General features: G+C 41.3%; 1 protein-coding gene across 1 annotated transcript in view; it reads left to right on the top strand.

The window, feature by feature from the left end:
• Positions 1–1,331: 1,331 nt before the first annotated feature.
• Gpatch8 (G patch domain containing 8) overlaps positions 1,332–19,916 on the top strand; it is a gene marked incomplete in the record, with an annotated part of 68,294 nt that continues 49,709 nt past the window's right edge. Inside the window, 2 exon segments of the mRNA XM_013519264.1 lie at positions 1,332–1,406; positions 10,665–10,737.

The following is a 19,916-nucleotide window of genomic DNA, read 5'->3' as shown; positions in this document are numbered from 1 at the left end:
AGAGGGATTCTTAGATTGTTCTCTCCATACCTTTTTTAATGCCTCAGAGTTGTTTACTGTATTTTGTATTAATTTCTGACCTGTGGAGTTTTAAAAAGTCAAATTTTCACTGTAGAACTTTTTTTGGGGAAAACTATCCTTTCTTTTTTTGTTGTTGTTTTTTTTCCAGTACCGGGAATTGAACTCACGACCTCATGTTTGCCAGGCAGGCACGGTGCCGCTGAGCTAAATCCCCAGCCCTGTTCTTTCTTGTCCTAATCAAATGATCTAGAAAATTTGATGTGACAAACAGGTATACATATATTTTTAGACAAGTGTGTGATATGTTCATACCCTTGACCCAGTGTAATGTATTTTCCCCTTCTTAGTTATTTGCTGCAATTGCTAGCCAGTTATCTTTCCTACCAACTTACATAAAATTAAATTTATTTAATGAGTAAGATTTATTCCTTGGTCCCCCTTCACACTTTGCAGCTTGTGATAATACTCTAGGTAGCCTAATCATCAGGGTGTTACAGCTGGGGAAACAGGCCTAGGAAAGGTTTGGTAATTTGCCCGAAGTTGTACAGCTAGCAAGTAGTAGAATAAGAAATTTCCTATTTGGCTTTATACTTGAGATCCTCCTGCATAGCTAGTATTATAGATGTACAGCACAAAGATTTTTTTCCTAGTGTTATTTATTTGTTTGTTTGTGCTAGGAATCGAACTCAGGACCTTGAGCTTGTCAGGTAGGCACTTACGCCACTGAGCTATATCCCCGGCCCTTTTTTTCCTAGTGTTGTTTGAGGAAAAGTTGATATCCCACATGGTTGACAGTGTTTTAGTTAACAGTTTCAGTGCTCATCAGGGAAGAATTCAGATTTCTGGCCTTAGACTCCTTATAATTTTTACCTTTTGTTTTTTGCCCCCTGTGGTGATGGAAACCCAGGCCTCTAACATAATAGGCAGGTACTTGCCTGCTGAGTTCTGTTCTACCTCCTTGTTTTCATTATTTATTTTCTAAAAATACAGTACTAGAAATTGAACCCAGGGCCTTCTTGTTGAGCTCCATTCCCAGCTCTTTTTTTATGTTTTATTTTGAGACAGGGTCTTGCTAAGTTGCCCAACCTGGGCTCAAACTTTCCATATTCCTGCCTCAGTTTCCCAGCTGGCTGGGATAAAAAGTATGTACCACTGTGCCTGGCTAGATTTGTTTTTTAAGTGTCTGAATTTGTTATGGTTTTGGCTCTCTGCAGAAAAGGAATATAAAGTTAAAAATAACCCTTCCATTTGGTTAAGCTATTGATAATACTTATTGCTTATGAAAAATAACTGGAGCCTTCCTTTTTCAGGGTAATCACTTTGATCAGTATGAAGAAGGACACCTGGAAATCGAGCAGGCGTCTCTCGACAAGCCCATAGAATCGGTGAGCTCCCGTGGTGCCCATGGGCTGTGGTGGGTCGGGCGGGCAGTGCTTGAGTGCCCCTGATGTGAGTGGGCTCAGCCACCACCGACTGGATGCGCAGCTCAGGGCTGTTGCTCCTGCATGCCATGCAGTCACCAGCTAGCATTTGGGGTATAGCCTAGTGTTTTATATATGGGGAGATCAGCCCAAAACAGAAGCAAATTAGGGTGTTAATGAAAAATACTATTTTGGCCTATGCTGATATGCTGATAAAGATAGCAATTAAAGTTTAGTGCTTAATGTGAATTAAATAAAGGAGTAAAGGTATTTCGGCCTTTTAACACCTTTCCTGGGCAACATAGTCACAGGAGGCATCTTTTAGGAACAGTACAGTGATGCATTTTTTTCACCAGACCTTGTTAAACTTGTTCTCTGTAGCTTGAGAAATGTCTGGGCGTTTTTGTGAGAGGTTTATTTTCCGATGCTAGAGATTGAACCTCAGGGCCTTTGCACTGAGTTACATTCTAAGTCTTCTTTGAAAAAATTTGAGACAGGGTTTTGTTAAATTGCTAAGTTGCCCAAGTTAGACTCCAACTTGTAGTCCTCCTGCCTCAGTCTCCAAGAGGGCTCAGATTACAGGTGTGCGTCACCATGCCTGACTACTTCTATCATTGTACACTGGTTACTTAGAGACATTAATGATAGCAAGCAGTAAAACAAGATTTGTTTTTCCTGTCTCTTAATTTTATAAATTTTTTTAATTTTTGAATATTATTTTTATCCTGAAAGCCTGTTATTTTTGAATAACACAGCTCTTTGTTAAGATGTCTACACTTGTCATTATTGTCAGCATTTAATATTTGTGTTTAAGCGTACCTGTTCTGTAAGGGTTTCATTGAGTCATGGATAAAACTTGAATGGGGATAAAACTCAGAGGGAATCTTAATCTTAGTCAAAACAAACCCCTCTCTCCCTTTAAGAAATACAGCGTTTTTCCCGAAGGAGAATAATGAGGCAAGTTATGAGAGACTTGAACTTTAGTTGTATTTTTAAACTTAGGACATAGTAAAGGATCAGCATATATTTATATTTTGTATTTTTAAGCTTAGGACATAGTAAAGGATCAGCATATATTTATATTCCTAATTAGGTTGGTGTTGTGTGTGTTTTTGTGTGTGTGTTTAGATGTTTACAGAAATTTACACAACTTGGGGTGTTCGACATTTTTCTTCCACAGCAGTTGGCCCATATTAGCTAAGCAGCCATGATCTGGTTTGTATTGCACGGTCTGCCTTTTAAAAATTTCTTCTAGGGTTTCTTTCTCCCCACCTGCCCTTCTCGTCTCTGTCCTTCTGGTCCAGTGAACACTGCATACAGTACCTTCTGTCTCCATGTGCTGGCATGATGCTAGACTCAGGCATGGCCCTAACGGTGACGCATGCGATACTGCTGCAGAGGGAGAAGCATCCTGGGGCGGAGAGGCCAGTCTGTGTATGGACGAGGGCCCAAGGCCAAGCCCATCCCACCCAGTAACTCACTCCAGTTTGTACTTTGCCCATATCATTTCAGGGATTATTACAAGGCAGATCTTTACAATGAAATTGGTAGCTAAAACCAGTATCTTGTACTTGAAAATAATTTCATTTTTCATTTTTATTTAATTTTGTTTCTGTGGATCAAAGTTAGAAGAGCAGCCAGCCAGCAGCAGGGCCTCAGGGCCATATCCTCTGAGATGCATGGTTGGTTAATGTTCTTACATGTGCTACAGTTCTGTGAGTCCTTCCCCCTGATAGTAGCAGGAAATTTAATTAGCCTGGATTTGCAGTGTATTATTACTACTATACTCAACAAGGTTTTTAAAAGGCACTAAATGATATTTAATATTTTTTAAGCTGCCTTCTTGGGGCACATTAAGTTTTCTCAAAAATTCATTCCTGTGAGGCTAATGCTGTTTTACCTCACGTTGTCCAGCACGTTCTCTGTTTCGTGTTTTAGGGCATACACTGTCAGAAGACAGTCTGGTTGAACAGTCTCATTGGGCTGGTCCCTTATTTATTAAGCACTGCTATATTCCCCACTTAAAATAGCAGATGGTATAATACTCAGATTATACATTTAGTTTTTAATAAACATATTCACAGATGTATAACATGTTAATTATACTTCAAAATTGCTGCTGAAACACATAAATATATGCACCGTCTGTGATGTGTTGGCTTAGGTGTGGCTAGTAGTAGGGGTTTGTAGCCTCCATTGTGTTAGATAGATGTAGGACTCACCTGATCATTTGGAAATAAAATTTAAGGTTTTATTTTATTTATTTATTTATTTATTGGTATTGGAAATCAAACTCAGGACCTTGCGCTTGCCAGGCAGGCGCTTGTGCCACTGAGCTATATCCCGGCAAATTTAAAGTTTTAAAAGAAACTTCTATAATGATTGGCATTTTAAAAAATGTTTCTTTTTGACTTCCCCTCAAGAAAAGCCCCCATCCCCAGGGATTGCTCAGCAAGCAGGAGCTACTGACTTGGCTGTGTAAGCTATGCAGGTTCAGGAAGAGGAACTGCTTCTCATACAGAGTCCCTGCTGAGTTAAGATCTTTCTCTGCAGCAGTATCTATTGAGAGGTGCTGACTGTTTTGCTACAGCATGCAACTCAAAAGTGGCTGGAAATACACAGCTTTGGGAGTCTACAGATCATCTCAGAAGCTAAAGGTCTAGTCTTTTTTTTTTTGTTAGCCAAGATAATCAGCAGCTTGTAGCCATGGGAATCTGCACAGGTTTGTGCCAGGATTGTGCCCGTGTGAGGGTTTTTGTGAGTAGAGGGCTCAGGCCTTCTGTGTTGTAATAGGATACATTTGATGCACCCCAGCACAGTGGGAGATTAAATGATTCAGCAACACATTGTGCTCCTGTCTAGCTTCTGAAGCCTTGATTTTTAGTGAGACAGTAGCAGGTATTTCAGTTTCAGTAGGCAAATACTGACAACACATCAAAAGCCAATATTTGTAAAGTATTTAATAATATTTGGTGTAAAGTTTTATTTATTTATTTATTTATTTTTATTTCAATTGTCCAGATATCCATCAGTGAAATTTTTGGTCAAAAGTGAAACACCTAAGAAAATTAGAAAAGAATTGCCCGACCACTTGATCACCTGCATTAAAATAAAAGTGCAGAGTAGTAGCTTTCTTTGTCGGTGTTGGGGATTAAGCCCAGGGGAGCTTTGCCACTGAGGCCCCCACCCTCAGTATTAAAGTTTGAGCCTGGGCGTGTACATGGTAGGCAAGAGCCCTGCCACTGAGGTATAGCCCAGCCAGCGCTTGCCTAGGCGAGCCTCAAACTCATCAACTTCTGCATCAGTCTTCTGATCCTTGAGATTATAGCTGTGGTCCACGACACCTGGACTCAGCTCTTAATATTTACTAATGTATGTATATATTACACAGTGCAGTGTGGGGATTGAACCCAAGGCTTTGCACATGATAGACAAGCACAGTACCCCTGAGCTGCAGCCCCAGCCTCTTTTTTTGAGACAGGATTTTGCTAGGTTGCCCAGGCTGGCGCTGATCCTGTGATCGTCCCAGCTTGGCCTCCAGTGTAGCTGGGATTACAAGCATATACCACTGTGTCTGGGTACATTTTATCCTTAAAAACAAAACAAAACAAAGAAACACTTTTTTGAACTTGAATTTTAAAAGTTCTTGTTGCTTTATGAGACTTGTAGGTCCTGGCCATTGTAGTTTTGACCTCCACATACTTAAAGGTAAAGTGTCTAGAAGATAAAACTTTCCCTAAGCCACAGTGCAGTCTAGGGCTCCATTGTCACTGATGTTGGTGGTGTTTGTGGTCCTTATGACCCTGTCCCAGTGTAAAGATGCGGCATCAGATGTGGGAGCGACATCAGGTTATACAGAGGGCAGCACTGGCAGCGGAGACCCAGAATGTGCTGTCACTGGCACATGTCCAGGTGCAGCTACCCGCTGGCCCTTAGATGGCTTTATTCCAAGACCCTGGCTTCATTTGTCAAGTTGATGGGTAGATTTTAAAAATCAGTGCAAGTTTCAAATTGTAGGTATTTGTGATTAGTTGCTTACCTAGGGACAGAGAAGCGTAGTTGGGCTTTTGTCACATTGCATATCTATTCAGATCTGTGGACTCCATTCGTTCCAAATGTAACTCTGAGATGCTGATTTGACATTTAGCAGTGACCATACGTGGACTGCCCTATAAGTAGTGTGCTTCTTAGAGCTGAATGGTGTAGCATCACTGGCTTTTCCCTTTGGTCTTCATTGTGTCATCTGTAGTGAGCTATAGATTTTTTATTTTGGGAGTTTTTACAACTTATCATTTGCATGGGTTCACCTAGTAGCATTTGGTTCTTGCTTATAGAGTCTTTAATATACAATCAGTAAAGCTTACAATCCACTCAAGAGACACTTTTGTCACTGTCAAAAAGGGGTTAAATTGTGTAAACTGAATGTGGCTGTCGACTAAAACTACGTCCAGTGTGGAGCTGACATCCATCTAGTCACTGACACACTGCAGTAGAGTTTATCTTTTTGAGACAATAGTCTTCCTCCTAGTATAAAATTGTGGAGTCAACTCTATACAATAGAGTAACTTTTTATGTATGTTTTAGCAGGCTCCTATCACATACAGTGGTGGCGCCTTTGCCAAAATGCCCCTTGTTACCGAGGATCAGCAACTGGAGCAGAGAGGTTCCTGGAAGAGCTTTCTACTTGATACTTAATTTATGAATAAAAATATCAAGGAGTGGCTGAAATAGTTACCGGGTTTTTTGCTTGCTGGTGTTGTTTTCAGCGTATGGATAGTTGTTCAGAGTATGTTTCTTACTTTCAAAGATCTCCCCATTTGAAAGTTTTCTCCCTCTTACATAAGTGGAGAGGATCAGAGGTTGGGTATGCAGCATTTTAATTGTATATTGAAGTTTAGAAACAGAAAGAAAAAGGTCAGCTGAGGTAGTTTAGGCTGGTGGGAAAAAATGAAAGTTTTCAGCCAAATTTCATGATTTGATCACAGTTAGAAGAGCTCCCTTTCCAATTAGTGGCCAAGCACAGAGCCCTTGTTTTGAGCAGAGTGTGTGACAGTGAGTCATGTGGAAACCTCACCACCCTGGGTGAAGGTCTTCACATTAGTAATTAGTCTAAAGGAGTATTCAGGTAAACAGCCCATCACTGCCCTGTGTCTTTGTTAGTTGCAAACCTGACTAATTTTAAAAACAACAACAACTGAAAAAAACAACCATACACAGTGGTGCCTGCCTATGGTTCTAGCACCCTGGAAGGCTGAGACAGGAGGATGGCAAGTTCAAACCCAGCCTGGGCAATTTAGTAAGACTATCTTAGTAACAGTAAGACTGTCTCAAAATAAAAAGTGAAGAAGTGGGGGGCGGTCGCTGGGGATGTGGCTTAGTGCAAAGGCCTTGGGTTCAATCCCTAGTGTGTGTGTGTGTCTCTCTCTCTTTCTCTCTCTCTCTCTCTCTCTCTCTCACACACACACACACACCCTATACTTTATCCAGTGATAATATATTTTTGGTTCTATAAGATTATAATTAAACTCCAAATTACATATTTTATCTAAAGACAAAAACAAAATGATTTTTTAGTTACTTTTTTGTCTGTTTGAAATGCGGTCTTATGTTGCCCACCCTGGTCTTGAACTGCTGGCTCAAGTGATCCTCCTGCCGCAGCCTCTCGTAGCTGGGACTATAGTTGTGCGCTGTTACACCTCACTGATTTTTGTTGCTCTTACAGTAACTATTAGTTTTAAGGTTTTTTTCCCCTAATAGTAGTTTAGAAATCAAGTTAGTGCTCATTACCCCTGTCTGTCTAGACTTCCTGTTGGAGCTGTGAGTTCCTTTGTACCAATTTCCTGTTACAGATAGCATCCATGCAAGTCATCATCAAGATCACAGCCCAGGGCTGGAGATTTAACTCAGTGGCACAAGCGCCTGCCTGGCAAGCACAAGGTCCTGAGTTTGATTCCCAGTACCAAAAAGAAAAGAAAAGAAAAAAGGTCACAGCCTTTTTTCAGAGAGAGAACAGAGAGCATACTACTCATTTCCTGTAGGCTGGTGCTTGAGTCCCTTGTCTTTTGACAGGGCAGGTTCTGGAATCATATCAGACAGAGAAGTGGGCTGTGTTCTGTGCTGTTATAGGTGTTTTGGCGTTTGCACACTTTTCAGCCCATTCAGTGGGCCATGACACACACCCACGGAGCCTGCATTGTCTTGGGCCCCCATAGGAAGTGCCAGCCCTTTTTGGAGATGCACAGGGTTGCCCTCCCTACCAAGTGGTCAGGACAGTGGGAAAGGCCTGTGTTTCCGTGAGCTGCTCACCTGGCTTGATCAGCAGGACTCCGGTGCAGAATAAGGTATAACAGCCTGCCGAGGTTTATCCTCTCTCCTCCCTTGGGAAGGCAAAGAAAATCTGAACCTAAGCTTCAGAGGAGGAAGCCACGCCACTGTGTGTAGGAGCTTTTCTCCTGCAAAGGTGACAGCCATCCTCTTGAGTGGTCTGTAAGGTGTGCTGATTTGTATGACCCTCGGTTTTCCTTCTCCTCCCTGTAACATCTGCGTCCCTTCCACTGTTGTCAGTCACCACATGCTGTCTTGACTCAGCTGCTCTTGACTCTCGTGAATTTACTTATGCTTTCACTCTCCTTTAATGAATACCTTACTTGCAAGCAGTGAATTGAAAACAAGACAAAAAAAAAAAAAAAGACCAGTAGTGATTGGACAGTTTCTTACTTTGTGTTACATTTAACTGTTCTTTTGACAGCCCAGTTTTTAAAGCCAGGTTCGTATGGAAATGCTTTCACTCCACTTGCACTGCTTTTGGAAATAGCATACTGCTTCATCTGTCTGTTTATTTTAGTGCATTCATGATTTAACACGGTCAGCATAATGTCTCATCTCCACCTAGCCAGAGGTGGCACATTCTTTAATGAACAACAACAAAGACACAACAAAAGGAAGGCAGACAACAATATTTGTCAGCATTGTTTAATATCTAAGACTCATTGTCAAATGTAGTTACAGCATTAGTCTAGTAGTAGTTTAAAACTGCGTACTCTTAAGTCCTTTCCAGAGTCTCAGTTGTAGAAATTATATGTAATAAGGACTTCATATCAGGTAAGTTTGTTCTCATAACAGGCGAATAAGGACCTCTTTACCTTTCTGGTTTTTGCTGAAATTACTTTTATATCAAGACTTTTCATTTTTATATTTTGTGGTGCTGAGAATGGGACCCAGGACCTCATGAAAGAATGTTAGAAACACTACCACTGAGCTACATCCCCAGACTCAAGTTTTTAAAAGGATAATAGTTACTCATAAGGAGACAGACTCAGTGCTGGCTACGTGTGCTTTTTCCTGGAAATACAAGGGAGAAGGAAAGTAGCAGCAGTGTAGTGTTAAATTTTGGTGATCTCTAATGTGGGCTTATACATACTCTAGTATTTTCCACTTCTTTTAATTCTTAGCAAAAATAATCTGTATAATGCCTTTGGTGCACTGTAATTATATGTTATGTGTGTCTCACACAATAGTATCTTTTGTTTTAGAACACATTTTTCATTATAGTTTGCCTCCACTTTTTGTTTTAAATAAGGTATTCTAATCCCCCTTGTCCTTCAAGGAGATAATCAACCACTCAGGTGGGTTTTGTAGTTTGCATGCTGACATAAACTTAATTGTCCCTTTAAAAACAAAAAAAGCTGGGTGTGGTGGTGCAAGCCTGTGATCCCAACACTTGGAAGGCTGAGGCAGGAGGATTATTGCAAGTTCGAGGCCAGCCTTGACTGCATAGTGAGTTCAAGGCCAGCCTGAACTGCTTAATGAGAACCTGTCTCAGAAAACCAAAGTAAACCAAATCCAGAGGATTTGATGGGGGCATGCTTACTCACCTAACTCCCTGTAAGAGGTGATAGCAGTAAAATGTTTTTATGACTCCAAGGAACATTTGATCATTGAATATGGAGCCAGATGATAAACAGCTTAATATGAAGTGTCTGATTTCAATGAAAGATTTGTGGTTTTGTTTTCTTTATAAATGGATTTCCTGTAACACAAGAGTTCAAGTGGTGATTCTAGATACTATAAATTATGTACACATTGAACACTGTGTGTGTATACACACAGTATACACACACAATATGGGGATTGAACCCAGGGCCTCACACATACTAGGGGAGGGCTCTACCGCTGAGCTACGTGCTTTTGATTTTAAATTATTTTTGATGAGTGGTATCATTTTTTTCTGACAGTGAATGGTTATTTGAGCTTTTCCTTGGTACTTCATAATAACAAACACCAAATCTGAAATAAAAATAAAAAGCAGAGAAATTTGACAAGAGGATTATAGAAGTTCCTGCCCTCTGGACCTTCTGCACAGAAGCTGACGTTTAATTGTTGTTTCTCCTCCACAACTCCCCTCAAGTGGCTGTCCAGGCTCAGCTGGGAAGATGAGACATTATGTGTGTTGGTCCCTCTGTACACTAACGGCTCTGACTGTAACTCACCGCCAGGCCTGCTCCATTCTAACGTCTTAGCATTTTTGTTAGACTACGTGTTGAAATGCATCACCCAGTCTGTGCTTGAGCTCATTTTTTTCTGTTTAATCAATTTAATTTCTTGTTTTACTAACCTCACTGTTTTTTCAGTTTAATATTGGCTGCATGCTAGTTAAGTATTTATATTTTATATATTTATATGTTAAAAAAACCAATCAAGTCTAGCCTGGATTTTGCTGATTGTTTTTTCATTTCTAGTGGTGGGGTAGTCTTACAACTTACTTTGTATCAGGAAAGCCTTACACGTAAACAAAATAACTGAACACAATGTAGGTTTTCTTTCCTAAAGAAAAATCTTAAAGTGGTGCTGTGTAGGTGATGGATACAATTGTTTAAGGACCTTGATTTCATGCTTTTTAATGTTAGTTTGAAATTTTCACAAATGTATTCTTTCCCCTTTTCCCTTCCCCCTTTTTGCTCCTTTTGAAAATGCTGTGGACCCAAGCTGCCCAGCACACCATTAGAAAGGGCCCTTCCTCCATGTCCTCTTCCCCATAGACAGTACTAGCCAGCCTTCCCTTCACATTAACGCCCCTTTCATTGGGCACATTTACCTTGGTATAGCACCTTTTTGCATGCATATATGTAGATTATCTCTTGCTCATCACTGTTAAGTGTCACTAGGAAGGGAAGAATATATTACTGGAATATTTTTGGTTTGTCTCTCTGTTCTGTCTGTCAGGATAATATTGGACATCGCTTACTCCAGAAACATGGGTGGAAGCTGGGCCAGGGATTGGGAAAATCTCTTCAGGGTAAGTTTTTAAATTTACAAACAAAAAAAAGGAAACAATGTTGGTGATGCAAATCGTGAACATGAATTTATTTGTTGTCTTTAAGAAACTGTTTGGGTTTTCCCCCTACCTTACCCCTTCTAGAATAGTCTCCTCCTCCAGCTGTTTTAAGTTGCTATACAGCCTCTCATGTGCCAGTAATTTGCAGGAGTAATTGCTGTATCATTAAACTTGCAGGTCAGACACTGTAGCACCGGGTGTTTCAGTCTTTGTGTGTGGAGGTGACAGGTGGGTGGAGTAAAAGGAATGCGAAATGCGGGCAGAGGCATGCCTTCTGGGGACAGGAAAGGTGACTTCAGGGTTGTAAGGAGAAGCATTAGCCGCAGAGTCTAACTTTTGTCTTTCTAAAGCTGGTCACTACCCCTGCTCTTTTACTCTCTGATCAGATCCATGGAGTGGTGGAGAAAAAAGTTCACCTATGTGAAACATGGAAAAGTAGCAGTTTGCTAGGTTCTCCACGCAGAGGGCTCTCTTTGTGGGGTCACATCAGGCTTTAGAAGATGTGTGGCTTCAAGTTTCTGTCGCATTTATCTTTTCTTGCAGCTGTACTGTTTGGGTAAAAAGAAAACACCAACATTTTGCTTCTGAGTTCTCACTAGTTGGAAAGCAACCAACTGCATCTACTTTTGGCTCTCCCAAGTTGGAAAGTTAGTGCTTGTTGCAGGTGTGTGCGGTCCCTGCCTTGGGGTGACAGGTCACTGTGCTCTGTGCCTAGAGGCGGACGTGTTGCTCGTGGCTGATCCTGCACACTTCGGAAGTGGTTTTCAGGATGAATGAAGTTTTATCATTTCAGGTGTGTTGAGAGGAACAGGACAGGCGTGGAATAGTATGGCTCAGTCATTAAACTTTTGCCTTCTAAGATCTACAAATTGTCTTCCGTAGTGACATGGGAGGCTGGTGCTCTGTCCTGTCTGTCTGTCTGTCTGTCTGTCTGTCTGTCTAATATCTCTCCTAATTGAGGATCTGAGCACATTGTTGTTTGTTGCTCATTATTTAGGCACGTGAGGTGGGGGCATTTCACTCTAGCCTGTTGTGATTGAATCTCAGAATCGTTCTCATTGTGCTTCAGGGACTTTAAGCAAGAGCACAGAGGGGCAGTAGACATCTATCTTACCTATCTGTCTGTACATCCATACGTCTAGATATATCTGTACATACATATCTATCTAGACATCTATCCAGTATCTATACATACATCTAGCTGTATGTATATTCTGTGTACATACATTTAAGAAAGAAGAGGTATAGATACTCAACTACATATGACCTAAAACAACTTTCTAAAAAATAATTCAAATTTTGGTTCTCTAAATTTTGAGTTCCTAGGGCTGGGGATTTAGCTCAGCGGCAAAAGCGCCTGCCTGGCAAGCGCAAGGTTGTGAGTTCGGTTCCCGGTACCGGAGAAAAACCATAAATGAATGAATGAATGAATGAATGAATAAATAAATAAATAAATTTTGAGTTCCTTGGAAAGAAGAATTAGGCATTATCCATATTTTATCTCCATCCGTATGTTCCCAGATATGTAGTTAGCACTAACTCATGAATCTGTTCATGTAAAAACACAAGGGAAGTTTGAAGCATACTTGAATGATTTTTCCTTTTTGTTTGTTTTGTGTGTGTGTGTGTGTTTGCTGTAATGAGATTTGAACCCAGTGTCTCTCACATGGTGTTGCTGAGCTACACTCCCAGCCTTTTTCCTTTGTGACTCTGTTTGTTTGTTTTTGGTTTTTTCTGGTACTGGGAATCGAACACATGACCTTGCACTTGCCAGGCAGGCGCTATGCCACTGAGCTAAATCCCCAGCCCTCCTTTGTGACTTTAGTAAAAATATGTAACATAAAATTTATCATCTCACCCATTTTTTTTTTTTTTCTCTATCCCTCTCCATGTCTCTTTGGTTGCTGGAGGCAGAAGCTGGTCACCCTGCACCCTGCATGCTGAGCTGTACCAGCTGCCCTGCTGTTGTACCTGTCCTGAAGCGGGCAGTTCAGTGTGTTCGGTGTGTTCACATGGTTGGATGAAGGCTTATTGCTCTGAATAGGCAGTGCACTTCTTTATCCTTAAAAAGAAATGGACTTGTAGTCTGTTTCCGGTAATAAGGTTTAGTTTGTTTTGCAAATAACTATTTCCTAGTGTCAGCAGTAGGCTGGTTTCTCCCATACAGCTCTTTCTGTAATTCATGTGTGACTTGACTTCAAATACAACTGCATTTAGATCTACTGAGACAGACCAGCCTTCCCTGCACTAACCCTGTGCTGTGAACAACCGGTGGGGACACTCTGGTTGCTGTGGTGAAATGGTAAAACCTCCTTGGGGTTGTCTGTGTGGATTACTGTGTGCAGTTTCTAGGCTAGGTCTGGCAAGTTCTTTACATTTACTTGTTTGTTGAAAACTTGCAGTTCTTCTTTTTGAGCTTAGAACTTTAATGTATTGAACATGCAGCCACCCACAGAAACTTACTTATTTTCACTAACATTTAAACCTGGCCTCTTCACCTTGTATCTGACAAAGTATAAAAGGCTTACTTATGTGGGACTCAGTGGTCTCTCAGTGCTCCCTGGGAGAAAACGGCCAGAGGATTTAGAAAATAAAGAAAAGAGAGGATAGCCGGGGTCAGGTGGAGTTACCTCTTGCCTGATGAGCAGGAGGACTGCCCAGAAGGCAGTAGAACGTTTATTTATACCCTGGACAGGTTGTCTAATTTTTTGTCTCGCTGCCCAGCAACCAGTTAACAAGTTACAAAGGCTTGTTTACTCCAAGGGGCTCCCGTGTTCTCAGGCTGGCTTCATCCTACACATGTAATTATTTTCCAGCTTCAGCAGCTCCCAACATACTTCCCAGCATGCCAGTCTGTAGGCCCAGGCTGGCATCCTGACCTGGGATGGGAATGGAGAATAGGGTATGCTGGCTGTTGGCCTGATGTAAAATTCACTTTGTAATCTGCGTTTATTTTTGTATTTCAATTTTATTTGCCTTTTGTTCTCAGTGTTTATTATGAAGTACTTTAAAAGTTACAGAACTTTTATGTTGAAAATAAATGATTATTAGTGTTAAAAAAAAACCTATAAAAGAGATGCAGACAAAGTGTCATCTGAAGAACGTATCACAAAGAAAGCTCTGATGATAGGAAATATGTATAGTTGCTTATTATAGTAACAGAAGAGTGTGTTTAATTCAGAAAGAAGCAAGAGTAAAGGATTGTATTTTGTGGCAGTTGGACTGGATTCAGTTTTGAAGTATTTTATAACCTTTTGGGTGTCCCAAAATGTAACGGATAGAGTGTAGCTCAGAATCTTTTATCTTGCTATCAAATACGTTTAGACAGCAGATGTAGCCCAGAAATAGTGCCTACCCTCCTTTTGCTATAGAGACTAAGTGATTTGATGTTTTGTGTTTTTATCACCTTCAAGAATTAAGCCTCTAGAAAAAACGAATGGGGTCTGGTATTATTTCATATCTCACCCCACCTAGAAGGTTAACTTAGTTTATTTAGACAGCCAGCAAATGAGCTAATGAATAATGAAGTGTGCTGAAGTTGTGCTAGCTGGCCAGAAATAGCTGGCAGGCGGATGCTGTGGATAAGATGTGACTCCTGCTCTGCAGGGTTTATTTCTAGCCCCCTCATCCCTGCTTTTTTGGAAATAGGATCTCACTGTGCAGTTTAGGCTGGACTTGAACTTACTGTGTAGCCCAGGCTTGCCTCGAACTCAGCAATATTCCTTCCTCAGCCTCCTGAGTGCTGCGATTATAGGCATGCGCCACCACAGCCAGCTAGTCCTGCTTTTTTAGCTGCAGCGATCTCTGAAGCTTTCTTCAGGCCGAGGACCATGTTGTGCACTTCAGCCTTCTCTTTTTAGGCACAGAATTAAGGAAGTTGTCAGCCCTAATATCTAATTGACATATTGCTTCAAGCGCCTTGAGCACAAGGGCTCTTATCTTTGTAGAAAAAGTATGTGGTGCAGAGCATGAAGGCGGTATGTTAGCATTTGGAAACTTAAGGTCTAGGGTTGAGTTGTTAGGTGCTGCCTTGCTGTTTAAGTAAAGGGAAAAGTTACCATCACCGAATTATTTCCCTCAAGAATAAATAGGACCATTGATAATAACCTACCACTTTTGTCTGTAACTCACTGTTACTTGTCTGTTTGTTTTCCTGAGAAACTATCTTGTAGATAACAATATGTAAAACAACAATCATTGATAATTTCCTACCACTTCGTCTGTAATTCAGTAAACTATGTTATCCTTCTTTTACTCTTTAAAATTAAAAACAAAACAAAACAAACAAACAAAAAAAACAAATAGGAGTTAAGATCTCTACCTACCATGCCATGTAAAGGTCATAAGGATGAAGTCATCTTATAAGAACTGTAAGACTGTAGCCAGGCATAGCAGCCCATGCCTGTAATCCTAGCATTCTGGGCAGGAGGATCACAAGTTAGAACTCAGCCTGGGCAACTTAGTGACTTACTAAGCTTCTGTCTTAAAATAAAATATTTTTTAAAAAAGAGCTGGGGACATGGCTCATTGTGAAGATTTTAGATTCAATCCCCAATGCAAAAATTAAGTCAGTTAAATACTAATTTGTTATATAAGTGGCTATAATTTGTTATATAAGTGTTAACATTACTGTTTTAGTGCACATTTAAATATTTTAACAGAATTTGAGATAATCCAGTTTTAGGTCTTAATCAGAAAGTTAATAAATTTCTTAATCAGAAAGTTAATAAATTGTTATTTATAACTTTAGCAGTCATATCTCCTACATATAGAAACCTGAATGTCATCACAGTCATCAGTAGGGATGCTTCTCTGTCCTACTACTATTTCCCAGATTTAATGATAATAGTAGCAGATATGCCTGTGCGTATTAGATAGTGGGACTCCAGGATTTGTGCTTTTAATATTGTGTGTGTGTTAGGGCTTCTACATTCCCAAATTTTGGTGTCTATTGTACTAGTTCTGAGCGTACTAGTCATCTCTGAGTCTCTCAGCCTCTGAAAAGATGCTTAATACTGAGCTTGCTGTTTGGACAACTAGACCATAACCTGGGAAACAAAAGTTGAATCCCTGTTCTTGTACCTTATCCCAAAATAGATTCCAGATGAATAAAAGTCCTGTTATTCCTGTCCCCCTGCGCCCTGCTTGGGACGGCACTCAGCATATGCACGTGCTGGGTAAGAGTTCTACCACTGAGCAAACCCTTGCCCCCCCTGCCTTCCCTTTTTATTTTGAGACAGGGTCTCACTATGTAGTTGAGACTGGTCTTGAGTGATCCTCCTGCCTCAGTCTTTTCAGGATTACAGACATGTGCCACCATTCCCAACTTAGAAGCCCTTTTTGAAAAGGTTAGATTTCATGATAAAGTCAAAAAATAAGCTGAGAGAAAAACCTGTAACATTTTAATATAGGCAGAGGACAGATTCCCTTTATGTATTTATGGGTATGAGAAAGACTTGTGACTTACTACTTTATAGAAACTGCAAATGTGAGCACTGTGAGTAGAAAGGCCTGGAAGTAGGTGGCTATGTGGAAGTGCTCTTAGCTCGCTCATACGGAGACCTGTGCATACTGAACTGCAGCCCTATACCACATTGTAGTGGATTAGAAAATGCATGCAAAACACTTAGCCTTGTCAGATTATGGAGAAGCAGTTAACATCCATCGTAACCAGGAAGACTGCGGTGAAGGGCAGCAGGGATTGCTGCAGGATGAAAGTGCATGTATCCCTGAGTCCGGCAGTTCAGTTAGCCACCCTGAGTTTATGCTTGTAGTGCATGACATAATGACTGAGATTACTCATTGTATGGGCTCCTTTTAAATGTGAACTTTTCAGTGTTTGTGATATGATTGAAGTTAATAAATTGTTATTTATAACTTTAGCAGTCATATCTCCTACATATAAAAGCTATACTTTATGGTTTTTAAATTGACTCTTGAAACAGATTCAGGACTCAGATTTCTCCTTCGTTTTATTTTTATTTTTTTGGAGCCAGAGTCCCACTATGCAGTTTAGGTTGGGCTTGAACTCACTGTGTAGCCCACATTAGCCTCAAACTCACAGCAGTCCTCCTTCCTCAGCCTCCTGAGTGCTGGAATTACAGGTGTGTGCCATAACGCTGAACACAGATTTATCCTTTAGAGGGTTGTGGCCACTCTAGGCCTCTACCTTGGGTTTGAGGAATTTTCCAGGAACAATTAAGGATGATTTTTTTCATTTATTAAAAATGCTGCAGACCTCTTTAGGAGAAGCTGTGTCATGGAATCAGAAAGAAAAGCAAGTGGACTCCAAAAAGTCTCCTAATGAGCTATCCATTGTGGACACATCCATCAGAGGACTCCATAGAGCACCTGCTGTGGCCAGTGTCCTTGGTGCTAGGACTGCAATGATAAAGCAGACAGCTATGGTCCTGTTCTTAGGGAGCTTATGCTCTTGTCAGGATGGGGAACTAAACAGAGTGAAAAACCACCCCCAAAGTAGGATAGAATGCTGGGGGAGTGATGGCCATTTTGATGTGGTGGGGAGGGTGTAGGAGGACCTTTCAGAAGAGTGACACAAGTCCCTGGTAGAACCCATCAATACGTGCCAGGGAAGTTCAAGGTCTAGGAGGCACCATGAAGAGGTTATTCAGTGTTGAATGGGCACCACTGGAAGTTTGCAGCTGCATACTGATGAGACCTGATGAATGAGTTTAAATATTATTCTGGCTATTATGCAAGAAAAACTAAGAGTTTTTCATGTTTTAGTGAAGCTAAAATCAGATACATCTTGCTTGTATGTTATAGTTAGAACTGACAGCTTAATTAGTGGCACATAAAATGTGTTTTGTGGCTAGGCATTACGGATTTGAAAAAATGGAGTACTAAAATGGTGTAAAGGGAAACTGCAGCGTTAAAAGAAAGAAAGAAATTATCAGCCCTCAGTATGTAGGGAAGCTTCTGAGGCATGGACAGAGAAAAGACAAAGTGCCAGCTGAGTGGGCGCATACCTATAATCCAGCTCCCGGGAGGCACCGGCAGGTGGGTGTCAAACTGAAGGCCAGCCTGGGCAATGATGTGACTCTGTCCCAAAAAGTAGAAAACAGGTGGGGTGGGGAGGGTGCTATACAAGATGGAGCAAGGGGTGCAGAACCATGTGTGTGCAGGAGCAGCCATAGGTCTTGAGGGGACATCTACAGACACAACTGCGCTTGCTGCTTAAAATCAGTATTTTGTTCCTGAAAATCAGACTTTCTATGTGCTTCCCTTTATTTGCTTGACCATGCAGAGAAAACACTTGGTAAGTGGTCTCTGAAGGGAAACTTGAGTTGCTTTTTACTGTTTCTGCATTTGGTATGTACTTGTGTTGCTGTTAAAAGATAGAGAAAATCACAGTCTCAAAGGAGATCTAGAGTGGGCAGGCTGTGGGTATTCCCTGGGTTCTGTGTCTGTGTCCCCCTTTGCAGTCTAACTTCACCTGGGAAGTGGGTGGTGAAGAGTAGGGAGAGCTGATGTTAGCTACGCCCCACACTGCAGGCCTGAAGGGAGAAAAGGCTTGAATTCATAGGATAGATGGCATATGTAGTGGTACAGTTTAGACTTCCTTGTTATGTTAGAATGTTGATCTTTAAAACTCCACTAAGGTGGGGCTGGGGCAGTAGTGGCAAACCTAAGGCACAGATGCCACAGCCAAGTGTTTATCTTTGAAAGCTCTAAAAGGTTTGCCATCACTGGGCTAGGGTGTAGTTCTGTGGTAGAGTGCTTGCCTGTATCATGCAGGATGGATTCAGTCCCCAGCACCTTAAAAAGAAAGACAGGCCACTAGGCATGGTAGTACATTCCTATAATCTTAGCACTCAGGAGGCTGGGGCAGGAGGATTGTCATGAGTTCAAGGTCTGCCTGGGCTATGGAGTGAATTCAGAGCCAGCCTGAGCTACATAGCGAGACCCAGTCTTAAAAGACAAATAAAAAACTTTTTTATCTGTATACAGAAATATATTTTGAGGTACTCTAGACCAAACCCAGAGCCTCTTACATGCTGTTCAAGCACTTGACTACCCAGCTGCAACTCCAGCCCCTAAAACCCTAATTTCTTTTAAAAGTGTTTGTTTATTTATGTACATTTATGTGTATGTTGTTGAGGAGTCTCGATACATTCCGTGTTGACCTTGAATGCCTGGATCAAGTGATCCTTTGACTGCTGCCTGCTGAGAAGCTGGGACCAGGCCAGCAGTACCCGGTAGCTCCTCCTCCCTGGCTTGCAGGCCTGGGGCTCACATCAAAGCGGAGGCCTGCCCTTCCACTCAGCTGCAGCCCCAGTTAGTCACTTTCCTTTACATCATTGTAATGTAGACACATTTTTCTGGGTCATGTCTTTTTTTTTTGGTACTGGAAATTGAACTCAGGACCTTGTGCTTGCCAGGTTTTTTCTTTTTGAGATGGGGTTTTGCTATGCAGTTCAGGCTGACCTTGCACTCACTTTATAGCCAAAGCTGGCCTTGAACTTGGGGCAGTCTTTCTGCTTCAGCCTCCTTCCCAGGTGCTGGCATTATAGGCATGGGTTACCACACCCAGCAGTGTCTTTGTATAAAGCAAATTTGTCATTTTGTTTTGTTTTGCTTTTTGTTTTGGTTTCTTTTTAAGACAGTCTTTCTAGGTAGTCCAAACTGGCCTTGAACTGTTAATAATCCTCCTGCCTCAGTCTCCTTCCCAAGTGCCGTAACTCTTGGACTACCAGAACTGTCTTGTTGTGTTATTTTTCCTTTGAAATTTGTTTATTTTTTGGAAAAAGAAGTAACAGTGCATTCTGTGGACCAAATGCTGATCTGGAATGTAGGTTATGTTATTGTCCTATTCTTGTAGCAGTGGGGTGGAACCCAGGGCCTCACACTTGCTGGGCAAGACCACTACCACTGCTGCGTTTCCAGTCCCCCCTCCCTTGTTTGGTTTATTTTGTTCTCTCTCTCTCTCTCTCTTTGTTTTTGTTTTTGTTTTTTGGTTTGTTTGGTTTTTTTGAGACAGGGTCTCACTGCATAGTTCAGGCTAGCCTTGGATTCTCTATATAACCCAGGCTGGGGGCTGGGGATTTAGCTCAGCGGCAAAAGCGCCTGACTGGCAAGCGCAAGGTCGTGAGTTCGGTTCCCGGTACCGGAGAAAAACC

This window comes from Chinchilla lanigera, unplaced genomic scaffold (assembly GCF_000276665.1).
Source record: "Chinchilla lanigera isolate Chin_1 unplaced genomic scaffold, ChiLan1.0 scaffold00050, whole genome shotgun sequence".
Taxonomy (NCBI): Eukaryota; Metazoa; Chordata; class Mammalia; order Rodentia; family Chinchillidae; genus Chinchilla; species Chinchilla lanigera.
The sequence above is the reverse complement of the archived record's forward strand: the minus strand, read 5'-3'. Positions and strand labels throughout refer to the sequence as shown.